Source organism: Pagrus major, chromosome 23 (genome assembly GCF_040436345.1).
Source record: "Pagrus major chromosome 23, Pma_NU_1.0".
NCBI classification, from domain to species: domain Eukaryota; kingdom Metazoa; phylum Chordata; class Actinopteri; order Spariformes; family Sparidae; genus Pagrus; species Pagrus major.
In genome coordinates this window covers 28794553-28805988 of record NC_133237.1, presented here as the reverse complement: position 1 = coordinate 28805988, position 11436 = coordinate 28794553, and the positions used below count along the sequence as shown (strand labels likewise).

Sequence of the window (11436 nt, the reverse complement as noted above, 5' to 3'; positions counted from 1 at the left end):
CATTCATAGCTGACTTTCACCTTGCTTTCCACCTCGCTTCTCAGGTGTTGCAGAGATTCGTCACCACAGAGTGCTGCATTCAAAGTTTGGATCAATTGATTTCATACTACAAGTAGAGGAGGGGGGTCATGGGGCAGGTAGATGATGGGTGATGGGGCAGGTGGAGAAAGGATCCAGTCTATTGCCCACTGGGGCATCAGTCGTTCAAGATTTCAAGAAAGAAAAACACATCAGTAACGAGTGTGGTCATAAAATGAGAGACAGGATGGTCAGACGACACATTCCTCCTCTATCACATCACAAATATCACATTTATGATTCTACAGCTTTATATTTGTGTCCATAACTGTCTAAATAAATAAATAAATCTCACACAGTTCACATCAATACATAAAACTACAGGTTTGATTAATTAAACACTTACCCTTTGTTGACCAGAATCACTCGCAGGGCAGTCACCTTCCCCTTTTGTAAGTTGATCAGTTCATCAGTTGCTAATATACTTTAAATTAAATAAAGAGGACATAAAAACAGGAAAGCTGTCATTCTTCTTCTTACATGGATCACACGATGCTGTTGACCAGTGAATGAGTTGTAGAACAGAACCAGTGCTGTCAGTGAATGAACCGTCTGCTCACCTGTTCTTGTTGAATGGTGCATCTTCTGCTCCACTCAGCAGCACTGTGACCACCCCTGTGGCTGCCTTTGCAAACTGCAGCAGAGCAACAAACACCAGCTCAGTGGGTCTGATTCCAGACCAAATGCACATTTTATAGTACATGAACCTTTGAGGTGGCAACAACATTCAGGACCTTTCAGATAAATGCCAGAGACGGATGTTTTAGAGGTTCCAGCCCTCAGACTCCTGCCGGGCTCGCTGCCACAAACATTTACTGACTCGACTCATCTTACAGCCAGTGTGAGTCTCAGACCGACGCAGGCGTCATCTCCACCCAGCACTCACGTTGTGCAACCCACGCGCTACCACCAGTTCTGACCCAACAAACCAGGTCAGGGCTGCTGCAGTGAACCCTCGCTCATCTTTACTGAACTGATATTGCGACTGATCTGTTCTCCAGTTCAGAATAACCTGCGGTTTTATGAGGAAGGTTGTGTGAGGGAACAATATGTGACCCTCCTGCTTAAATCTGAGAGTTCACCTGGCAGGTGCTGCATTTTCTGTCATTTAGAAATTAATATTATTTAGGAAACAGCAAAGTGACAAGAAGCACAGCTACAAAACATTCAGGATGCAACACCTTAATGTTTGTGTCATGTGAAGGTGAAGGTGAAGGTGAAGGTACTCACTGCAGCCGAGACGCTCTTCCAGTAGGAACTGACCGGATTCACAGGCTGTTTCTTGTAGTCGGGGCAACCTGAAGTCAGGATGTCTACGAGAGATTTTTTTTTTTTTGATTTTTAAAACCAAACTTTAATTATCAGTCCATACTATGTCACACAACTCTATCAAATTCAATCACACAATTGCAACAGAGAAAAACAGGACATAATCAACTGAGCAACAGAAAAAGACTCAGAAACTCAGGACTAGTGAGTCCTCCTGGACTGAACACAAAACACCATTTACAGCCCAGGTCTTTACAAAACCCTCCATCTGGTCAGTCAGCCTGTAGAAGCTGAACTCCACCCTCAGCCGAGCTGCCAGCATCCCCGTTACCATAGCCACCACCTCCTGTGACCCCTGACCCCTCACCCTGTTCTTACGTGTTTTCCACGTGACTAGCTTTGATAACCCTGAGATGTAGTTGATGAGTGTGTGTGTTGCCTTCTTCTTTGCGGAATAGCGTGGCCCATAGATGTATAAACAGGAAGTGAAGTGCTCCCCTAACCCCTGAACCCAGCCCTGCAGCAGCCTGAACAGAGGCTCCAGTCTGGGACACTGGACAAAGAGATGTTGTAATGTCTCAGTGTCAGAGCAGAAGGAGCAGCTGACCCCCGTGCTAGGATCAAGGTGTGCCAGATACCTGTTTGTAGCTATGGCCCCATGTACAATCCTCCACTGGAGGTCGCCCGTCCGTTTTTCAACGGGGGGTTTGTACAGGGACCGCCAACAACCTCCTGGAGAAGAGCCCCTGCCAAAAAACTCAGTCCACCTCGACACCTTCAACTCGGCCAGAGAGCGCAGGCCTGCCACCTTCAGGACGATGTTATACACCTCCTTTCTCCCCAGAGACTCCAGGTCTCCCAGCTGTGGGGTCCTCAGAGAAAGCAGGAGGTCCTCCTCCTCACGCCACTGGCCAACCGCAGGAGAAACCATCAGGGCAGGAAACACATATTCATGCTGCTCATCCCACTGGTCCAGAACAGTCCGGTCCTTCACGAACCCCCTAAGAACCTCCGGCAGGGACCCACAGACCTCTGCCACCAGCCTGTGCAGCACTCTGCTGGACCTAATGCTGAGTCGCTCTGCCAGGTGGGGGATGGAGGTCCCTAGGAGGTGCCCCAGCTTCAGGCAGCCGGCCTCCCTCAGTCTGACCCTGAGGCTGTCGGAGGACAGGACCCCCGAGGTGATAAAACTGTTCCATAGAAGAGGTTCTTCAAAGAGCCACATCCCAGGTGTTACTGCATCCTTCCGCTGGAAAATGAAGACCTGCGCCGCCTCGAGCACCGACTGGTAAAAAGATGTCAAACCAGATAAGTCCACTGAGCTGAGCTCAAGCAGAAACAGATGTTTATCGTACCCGAGACGACCGGCCTTCCTCAGCAGCAAGCAGGCTGTGTCCATCCACGGCAGACCAAAACTGTACAGAAGCCTCTGGGCCGTCTGCAGCCTGAAAGCCGCGACCCGCGCCGCGATGTTGACCAGGCCCTGTCCACCCTCATGTACCGGCAGGTGCAGCACCGCTGATCTCAGCCAGTGGTGTCCCGACCAGAAGAACTCCACCGTCTTCCTCTGGATGGCTTCAACCAGGCCCCTCGGTGGCTGCAAGACCCTCAGCTTGTGCCAAAGGGTCGAGGCAACCAAGTTATTGACAATCAGGACTCTTCCCCTGTAGGAGAGCTGAGGGAGCAACCATTTCCACTTAGACAGTCTGGCACACACTTTCTCCATCACACCCTCCCAGTTCCTCTTCTGAAACTCCTCACTCCCCAGAAACACCCCCAGCACCTTCATGCCCTGCCTTCCCCAGCTCAGGTTCCCCGGTAACACCGGTGCCCCTGTTTCCCCCCACGACCCCAACTGCAAAGCCTCACTTTTCCCCCAATTTACCCTTGCTGAAGCAGCTTTGCTGAAAAGATCCAAGGCATGTGTTAGAAAAGACACGTCTCCCTGATTCCGAACAAAAACATTAACATCATCAGCATAGGCCGAAACCACCAGTGGGGGGCGATGAAGCAACCCCGGCAAACTGATCCCAGACAGCCTGGATGTCTACGAGAGAGAGAGAGATAGAGAGGGAGAGAGAGAGGGTGTGTGGAGTGTGGGGCCCTCTCATCAACCAAGACCTTGAAAAATGGGACAAACACCCAATGGAAAGCCTGCACACAGAGATCTGCAAAAGCATCCTCAAAGTCCACAGGAACTCCCCCAACAACGGATGCAGAGCTGAATTAGGCCAATTTCCCCTGTTAATTCGGATCCAAAAAAGAGCCATAAAATTCTACCAACACCTCAAAGCCAGCGAGCCCGGCTCCTACCACTACAAAGCCCTACAATGCCAAGAGGAGAGCACAGACAGGAGTCCCCTCAGCCAGCTGGTCCACAGGCTCAGCTCCAACAGCACCGGGCACCAAGACCGCCCTCACACAATCCGGCCCCGCCAAATTATAGCAAAAGAAAAAGACAATTACATCAACTATTGGACATCTACAACCAAAACCCAAAGCAAACTCCAATGCTATTTGGCCCTAAACAGACAATACACAATGGCAGAATACCTGAGCTCTGTAACCGACCCGAGACTGAGGAAAACGTTGACTATGTACAGACTCAGCAGCCATAACCTGGCCCTGGAGAGCGGCCGGCACAGACAGACGTGGCTGCCCAGAGAGGAGCGGCTGTGTCGGCTCTGTCCACACAGACAGGTGGAGACAGAGCAGCACTTCCTGCTGCACTGTGACAAATACACAGATATCAGAACAAAACTTTACAACAAAATCACACACACAACCCCAAATTTTGACAAACTCCCAGACACAGAAAAAATACAATATTTACTGGGAGAGAAAAGTGCCACTGCTGCAGATGCAGCAAAATATGTTAGTGCCTGCCACAGAAAAAGAGAAGCTGCAAACACCGGACATGATCTCCTCCACTAACCTGCACACTGATACGCACACACACACACACACACACACACACACACACACTTTCCATTTTTATTTTTATTTATTTATTTATTTATTTATTTTTTCTCTTTTCTTTTCTTCTTCTTTTCTTTTCTTTATTAATTTATTTGTTTTATTATTATCATTATTATCATTATTATTAATCATATATCTATTATTTATTCTGTAATTATTTACTGTGTCAACATTGTATATTGTGTTTTGTTGCTTTGGCAAAATTGCTTAAACTTTCATGCCAATAAAGCTCCTTTGAAATTGAAATTGAAATTGAGAGAGAGAGAGGGAGAGAGAGAGAGAGAGTTCCGCAGCAGTTAGCAGCAACATGAGCTCCTGAAAATTATCTCTTTTTTGTGTTTTAAGATGAGATAAACTTTCAATTTTGTGACAAATTTTGAAGAGGAAACACTTTTAGAGGAATTACCTCCCTGAAAGAAGAAAAACAGAAAAGAAAACGCCAAAGGAAACTTGGAGAAATCATCTGAACTGAGGAGTCCAGCAGAAAAGTCCAGCCAACTGACAAACTGACAGTTAGTCAAACTGTCCTGAAGACAACAAATACACCTGACAACGAGTAAGAAGAGGAACACAGCAAGAAGAGGAAGTGAGTGAGAACACCAGAGACAATACAACCTGCACAAGGGCTTATAAAAAACAAAATAACTACCTACAAACTAATTTAAGTTAGTTTCAGTTAAAGCTAACAGCTAGCTAACAAGACTGCAAGCCTTAGCAACGGTTACCAAGGAGTTGTAACAGCAGCGATGCAGCAGCAGAGCCCTGCAGCCTCAGACACAGCTCAGACAGGAGCTGTTCCTCTCTTCTACACACAAGATCTCAAAAATGAAAGTGCCAGGAAGGCACACAAACAGAAAGTATTGAAGGAAAGACCAGAGACACTCTTCTCTGACTCCTACAAGAATGGAGACGTCAGCAACCTGATCTTCTTCACAGAGCAGCCACTGGCATGGCACACTGCTATAAGGACCCACTACCCCTCTGTGAAGAAAGAGGGCATCTGTAATGGCTGGAAACTGAAGGTCAAAGAAGCAGAAGACCCAGACTCCCCCATGACATCAGTCAACATATACAAGAATGGGACTGTCATGGTGCAGGGAAACCTCAGGCAGTTTGAGCTGGACTTTCCCCTTTTAAAGGAAAGAGCCCAGCAGGAGAAGAGCCCCCTATCTGATGACACCCACACCCTGCCAGACACAGACACCACCTCCACCCCCACCTGCCCCCCTGCTGACCAGAAGAGTGAGCCCCCCAGCTCTGAACAGGCCCAGGACCCCCAGCTGACCTCCACCATCACCGACATGAAGGTGAAGTTCAGTGAGCTGGAGAGAGAGCTGGTCCAGCTGAGAGAGCTGATCAGCCATCAGCCGAACCAGGAGGAGGCCTGCAGCCTCAGCACAGAGCTGAGCAGACTGAGGCAGGACAGGGAGCAGAACAAAACAGAGCTGAGCACCCTGAGGACTGAGATCAGAGAGCTGCAGCAGCACCAGGAGAACCACATGGCAGCACTGAGCGCCCTGACAGAGGAGGTGAAGGAGCTGAGAGAGGAGGGAGAGAGCTACAGGAGAGAGCTGGCCTCTCTGTCACAGAAGCTCCAGGAGACAGACAGAGTCACCCCAGACCTGACAGGACAGCAGGACTCACACCCAGACCACAACCAGGACCCTGGGAGCCCCACCCAGAGACACCAGGACCAAGAGGCTCCACCCACCCAGAGACACCAGGACCAAGAGGCTCCACCCACCCAGCAGCTCCCCTCCAGTCCACAGACCAACACCACACCCAGACCACCCCCCAGCCCACTGGATGACTCCACCCCTCGTCCATCCAGACCGGCACAGCAGCCAGACATCGTCATCCTCATCGACTCCAATGGAAAGTTCTTAAATGAAAAGAAACTTTTCCCCAACCACAAGGTGGCCAAACTCTGGTGCCCAACCAGCCAACATGCCATGGAGCTGCTGTCAGAGGAGCGTCTGGGTTCTCCGAGTCACATCATCATCCACACCGGCTCCAACGAGCTGAAGACGCAGCAGGAGAGAGTGTCAGAGTCACTCAAAGGAGTGATAGAAAAAGCCTCCAGCACCTTCCCAAACAGTAGAGTGGTTATATCAACCCTGCTGCCCAGGAAAGATTTCCACCCAGACACCATCCACAGGATCAACAGCAGCGTCTCCAGAGACTGTGTCCTGAGGCCCAACGTCCACCTGGCCCACCACCCCACCCTGGACATCAGCTGCCTTTATGACTACGTCCATCTACTTAAAAACACCGTCCCCATCTTCGCCCGGACACTGAAGGACGTCGCTCTCAACCGAGACCAGTCCACTCCCCAAAGAAGGAGCAGGTCGGACTGCGGCACCCCCAGACTGCCATCCAGACCATCCAGACCACCCCCACGGAGACCTGACTATCTTCATCCCCCTACACGACGACCCCACCAGCACAGCTACGAACCCCCTCACACCCGACCAGAGCCCCTCCTCCCCCCAAGAGCCCCACCCCAGCACCATCACCAGGAGCCACGCCCCGGCCCACTGAGCTACGCTCAGGTGGTGAGGAGAGCAGCAGACCCCCCCCTTACCCTTCCAACCTCCAACCCCACCCCTACACCCCCACAGAGCCAGCTGAGAGACATCCAGCACATGCTCAGCCTGCTCTGCTCCCACCTGATAGGTCAAACACAGTAGACAACCCTAGAGTGTTTATTTATTTATTTATTTATTGTTATTATTATTATTACTATTATTATTATTATTATTATTATATTTAATTATTTAATTATTATTTATTCATTCATTTTAAAGAGTTATATTATTATTAGGTAAGATAATACCTAACATGTTCTAAAACCGATCTCTTCATTTACACTAGGATTGGAAGTTTATCTCATTTTTTAACACTGAATGCTACATTTTGAGTTTTAGAATTTAATGAAATCTAAATCGTTTGTTATCTCATGTTGGAACATCCAGGGTCTGAGGTCCTCTGCTTTTGGCCTTAAAAGCAGGACCCCAGACTTTAATAGAGAGTTAAAAAATTCAGACATCATTGTTTTGCAGGAGACTTGGAACAGAGGAGACGTGTCCACTGGTTGTCCTTCAGGTTATAGAGAAGTCCTTTTCCCATCTACCAAATTGAAAAGTGTCAGCCAAGGCAGAGATTCAGGAGGGATGTTGATCTGGTACAAGATGAACCTCACACACTCAATAGAATTACTCAAAAAAGGAGATTTTTCAATTTGGTTCAAAATAAAAAAAGAGGTTGTCTCCACAGACAAAGACATATTCATGTGTGCAGCCTATATCCCCCCATCAGAGTCCCCTTATTATAACGAAAACAGCTTCTCCATTCTTGAAGATGAAATCAGCTTCTACCAAACACAGGGAAACATGCTGATCTGTGGTGACCTTAACGCCAGAACAGGCACAGAACCAGATCTGATTAATGCACATGGAGACAAACACATACCGGGCCAGATCAACATCCCCTCTCCTTCACATCGGCACAGGAACAACTTTGACAAAACCGTCAACAGAAATGGGCATCAGCTGCTGCAGTTGTGTCGCACGCTGGGTCTGTACATAGTCAACGGTCAGCTTCGAGGGGACTCCTTTGGTCTCTACACACACAGCTCTCCTCTTGGCAACAGCACAGTGGACTATAGTCTTACAGACCTAGAGCCCCTCTGTCTGAGAGCGTTCACCGTCAGCCCCCTAACACCCTTATCTGATCACAGCAAAATCACCCTGTACATTAGGAAGACACCAACAGACCCCCATGTAGCAGAGCCCAGCAAACTCAACCGCTCCAAACAACCCTATAGATGGACAAGTAATAGCAAGGATGACTACCAAAAAGCAATCGGTCATCCAACAATCCAATCCCAGTTAGACCATTTTATCACCACCTCATATCCCCACAGCAGTGACGGCCTGAACCAGGCTGTTCGGGATATTAACTTCATATTTGACAACACAGCATCTCTGTCCAATCTGAAAAAATCTCAGCGTCACAGTTCAAACTCAGCTAATGAAAAGTGGTTTGACTCTGACTGCAGGTGTCTGAGAAAAACACTCCGGAAACTATCCAACGAAAAACACCGACATCCTGACAATCATGAGCTGCGCCTCCAGTACTGGGAAACACTGAAATCATATAGGAAAACACTGAGAGCTAAAAAGGAGCAGCACGAACAGCACCAAATTAAAGAAATTGAAGAGTCCATTGACTCAAATAATTTTTGGAAAAAATGGCATTCATTCAACAAATCACACAAGGAAGAATTGGCTATTCAAAACGGGGAAATATGGAAAAACCACTTTAAAAACCTATACAGTGCAATCACTCTGGATTCGGCCCAAAATAATCTGCTCAACAAACTAGAAACCCTTGAATCAATCGTTAAAGACAACCAAAATCCTTTAGATTATGAAATTAGTGAAGGGGAGCTGCTGGCTAAGATCCAGAACCTGCAGTCACGGAAGGCAAGTGGCCCTGATGGCATCTTAAATGAAATGCTTCAGTTCAGCAGCCATAAAATCAAGACTGCCATATTGAAACTATTCAATCTGACTTTGAACATTGGACATTTTCCTGACACCTGGAGCCGAGGGATCATCACTCCAATCTTTAAAAGTGGAAACAAATACGAGCCAGACAACTACAGAGGCATATGTGTCAGCAGCAACCTGGGGAAGTTATTCTGCAGCATCTTAAACAGCCGTCTGCAAAACTTCCTCAGTGAGCACAATGTCCTGAGCAAGAGTCAGACTGGTTTTACACCACAACACAGAACCAGCGACCACATCTACACCCTCCACACCCTCGTCCAGAAACACGTCCACCAAAACAAAAACACAATCTTCTCTTGTTTTGTAGATTTCAAGAAAGCATTCGACTCAATTTGGCATCATGGTCTATTCCTAAAATTATTAGAAAAAGGTATTGGAGGAAAAACCTACGATATCATCAAAACAATGTACATAAATAATAAATGCGCTGTAAAAATTGGAATCATGGAAACAGACTTCTTCCCCCAAAGTAGAGGAGTGACGCAGGGCTGCAGTCTGAGCCCCACCCTGTTTAACATCTACATAGATGAACTGGCCAAATCCCTGGAAGAGTCCGATATCCCTGGTCTCACCCTCTCTGACATAGAAGTCAAATGCTTATTATTTGCAGATGACCTAATACTGCTCGCTCCATCAAAGGAGGCTCTACAAAAACAGCTAGATCACCTGCAAAAGTTCTGTCAGACCTGGGCCCTGACCGTTAACCTGGAAAAGACAAAAGTCATGGTCTTCCAGAAACGACCTAAGAGTCAGAAAAACCAACACCGGTTCCACCTGGACTCTACGGACATAGAACACACACACAGCTACACATATTTAGGACTAAACATAACATCGACGGGAAATTTCAATCTGGCCATTAAAGATCTCCGAGATAAGGGCAGAAGAGCTTTCTGGACTATAAAAAAATCCTCAAACATAGACATACCTGTCAAAATCTGGATCAAAATATTCCAATCCATAATTGAACCAATTATATTATACGGCAGTGAAGTGTGGGGCCCTCTCATCAACCAAGACCTTGAAAAATGGGACAAACACCCAATCGAAAGCCTGCACACAGAGATCTGCAAAAGCATCCTCAAAGTCCACAGGAACTCCCCCAACAACGGATGCAGAGCTGAATTAGGCCAATTTCCCCTGTTAATTCGGATCCAAAAAAGAGCCATAAAATTCTACCAACACCTCAAAGCCAGCGAGCCCGGCTCCTACCACTACAAAGCCCTACAATGCCAAGAGGAGAGCAAAGACAGGAGTCCCCTCAGCCAGCTGGTCCACAGGCTCAGCTCCAACAGCACCGGGCACCAAGACCGCCCTCACACAATCCGGCCCCGCCAAATTATAGCAAAAGAAAAAGACAATTACATCAACTATTGGACATCTACAACCAAAACCCAAAGCAAACTCCAATGCTATTTGGCCCTAAACAGACAATACACAATGGCAGAATACCTGAGCTCTGTAACCGACCCGAGACTGAGGAAAACGTTGACTATGTACAGACTCAGCAGCCATAACCTGGCCTTGGAGAGCGGCCGGCACAGACAGACGTGGCTGCCCAGAGAGGAGCGGCTGTGTCGGCTCTGTCCACACAGACAGGTGGAGACAGAGCAGCACTTCCTGCTGCACTGTGACAAATACACCGATATCAGAACAAAACTTTACAACAAAATCACACACACAACCCCAAATTTTGACAAACTCCCAGACACAGAAAAAATACAATATTTACTGGGAGAGAAAAGTGCCACTGCTGCAGATGCAGCAAGATATGTTAGTGCCTGCCACAGAAAAAGAGAAGCTGCAAACACCGGACATGATCTCCTCCACTTACCTGCACACTGATACGCACATACACACACACACACACACACACACACACACACACACTTTCCATTTTTATTTTTATTTATTTATTTATTTATTTATTTTTTCTCTTTTCTTTTCTTCTTCTTTTCTTTTCTTTATTAATTTATTTGTTTTATTATTATCATTATTATCATTATTATTAATCATATATCTATTATTTATTCTGTAATTATTTACTGTGTCAACATTGTATATTGTGTTTTGTTGCTTTGGCAAAATTGCTTAAACTTTCATGCCAATAAAGCTCATTTGAAATTGAGACAGCAGAGGAGAGCAACAGAGAGACAGACGACAGAGAGACAGACGACAGAGAGAGAGACAACAGAGAGACAGCAGAGGAGAGCAACAGAGAGACAGACAACAGAGAGACAGCAGAGGAGAGCAACAGAGAGACAGACAGCAGAGGAGAGCAACAGAGAGACAGACAACAGAGAGAGACACAACAGAGAGACAGACAACAGAGAGAGACACAACAGAGAGACAGCAGAGTAGAGCAACAGAGAGACAGACAACACAGAGAGAGAGACAGCAGAGGAGAGCAACAGAGAGACAGACAACAGAGAGAGAGAGACAGCAGAGGAGAGCAACAGAGAGACAGACAACACAGAGAGAGAGACAGCAAAGGAGAGCAACAGAGAGACAGACAACAGAGAGAGACACAACAGAG

At 47.2% G+C, this 11436-nt stretch overlaps 1 long non-coding RNA gene across 1 annotated transcript; it reads right to left on the bottom strand.

The window, feature by feature from the left end:
• Positions 1 to 430: 430 nt before the first annotated feature.
• Positions 431 to 1385, bottom strand: LOC141018980 (uncharacterized). Its single transcript, XR_012180758.1, has 3 exons — positions 1309 to 1385; positions 639 to 712; positions 431 to 502 (listed from the first exon to the last, which is right to left on the bottom strand). It is a non-coding gene; the product is annotated as an uncharacterized lncRNA (long non-coding RNA).
• Positions 1386 to 11436: the final 10051 nt, after the last annotated feature.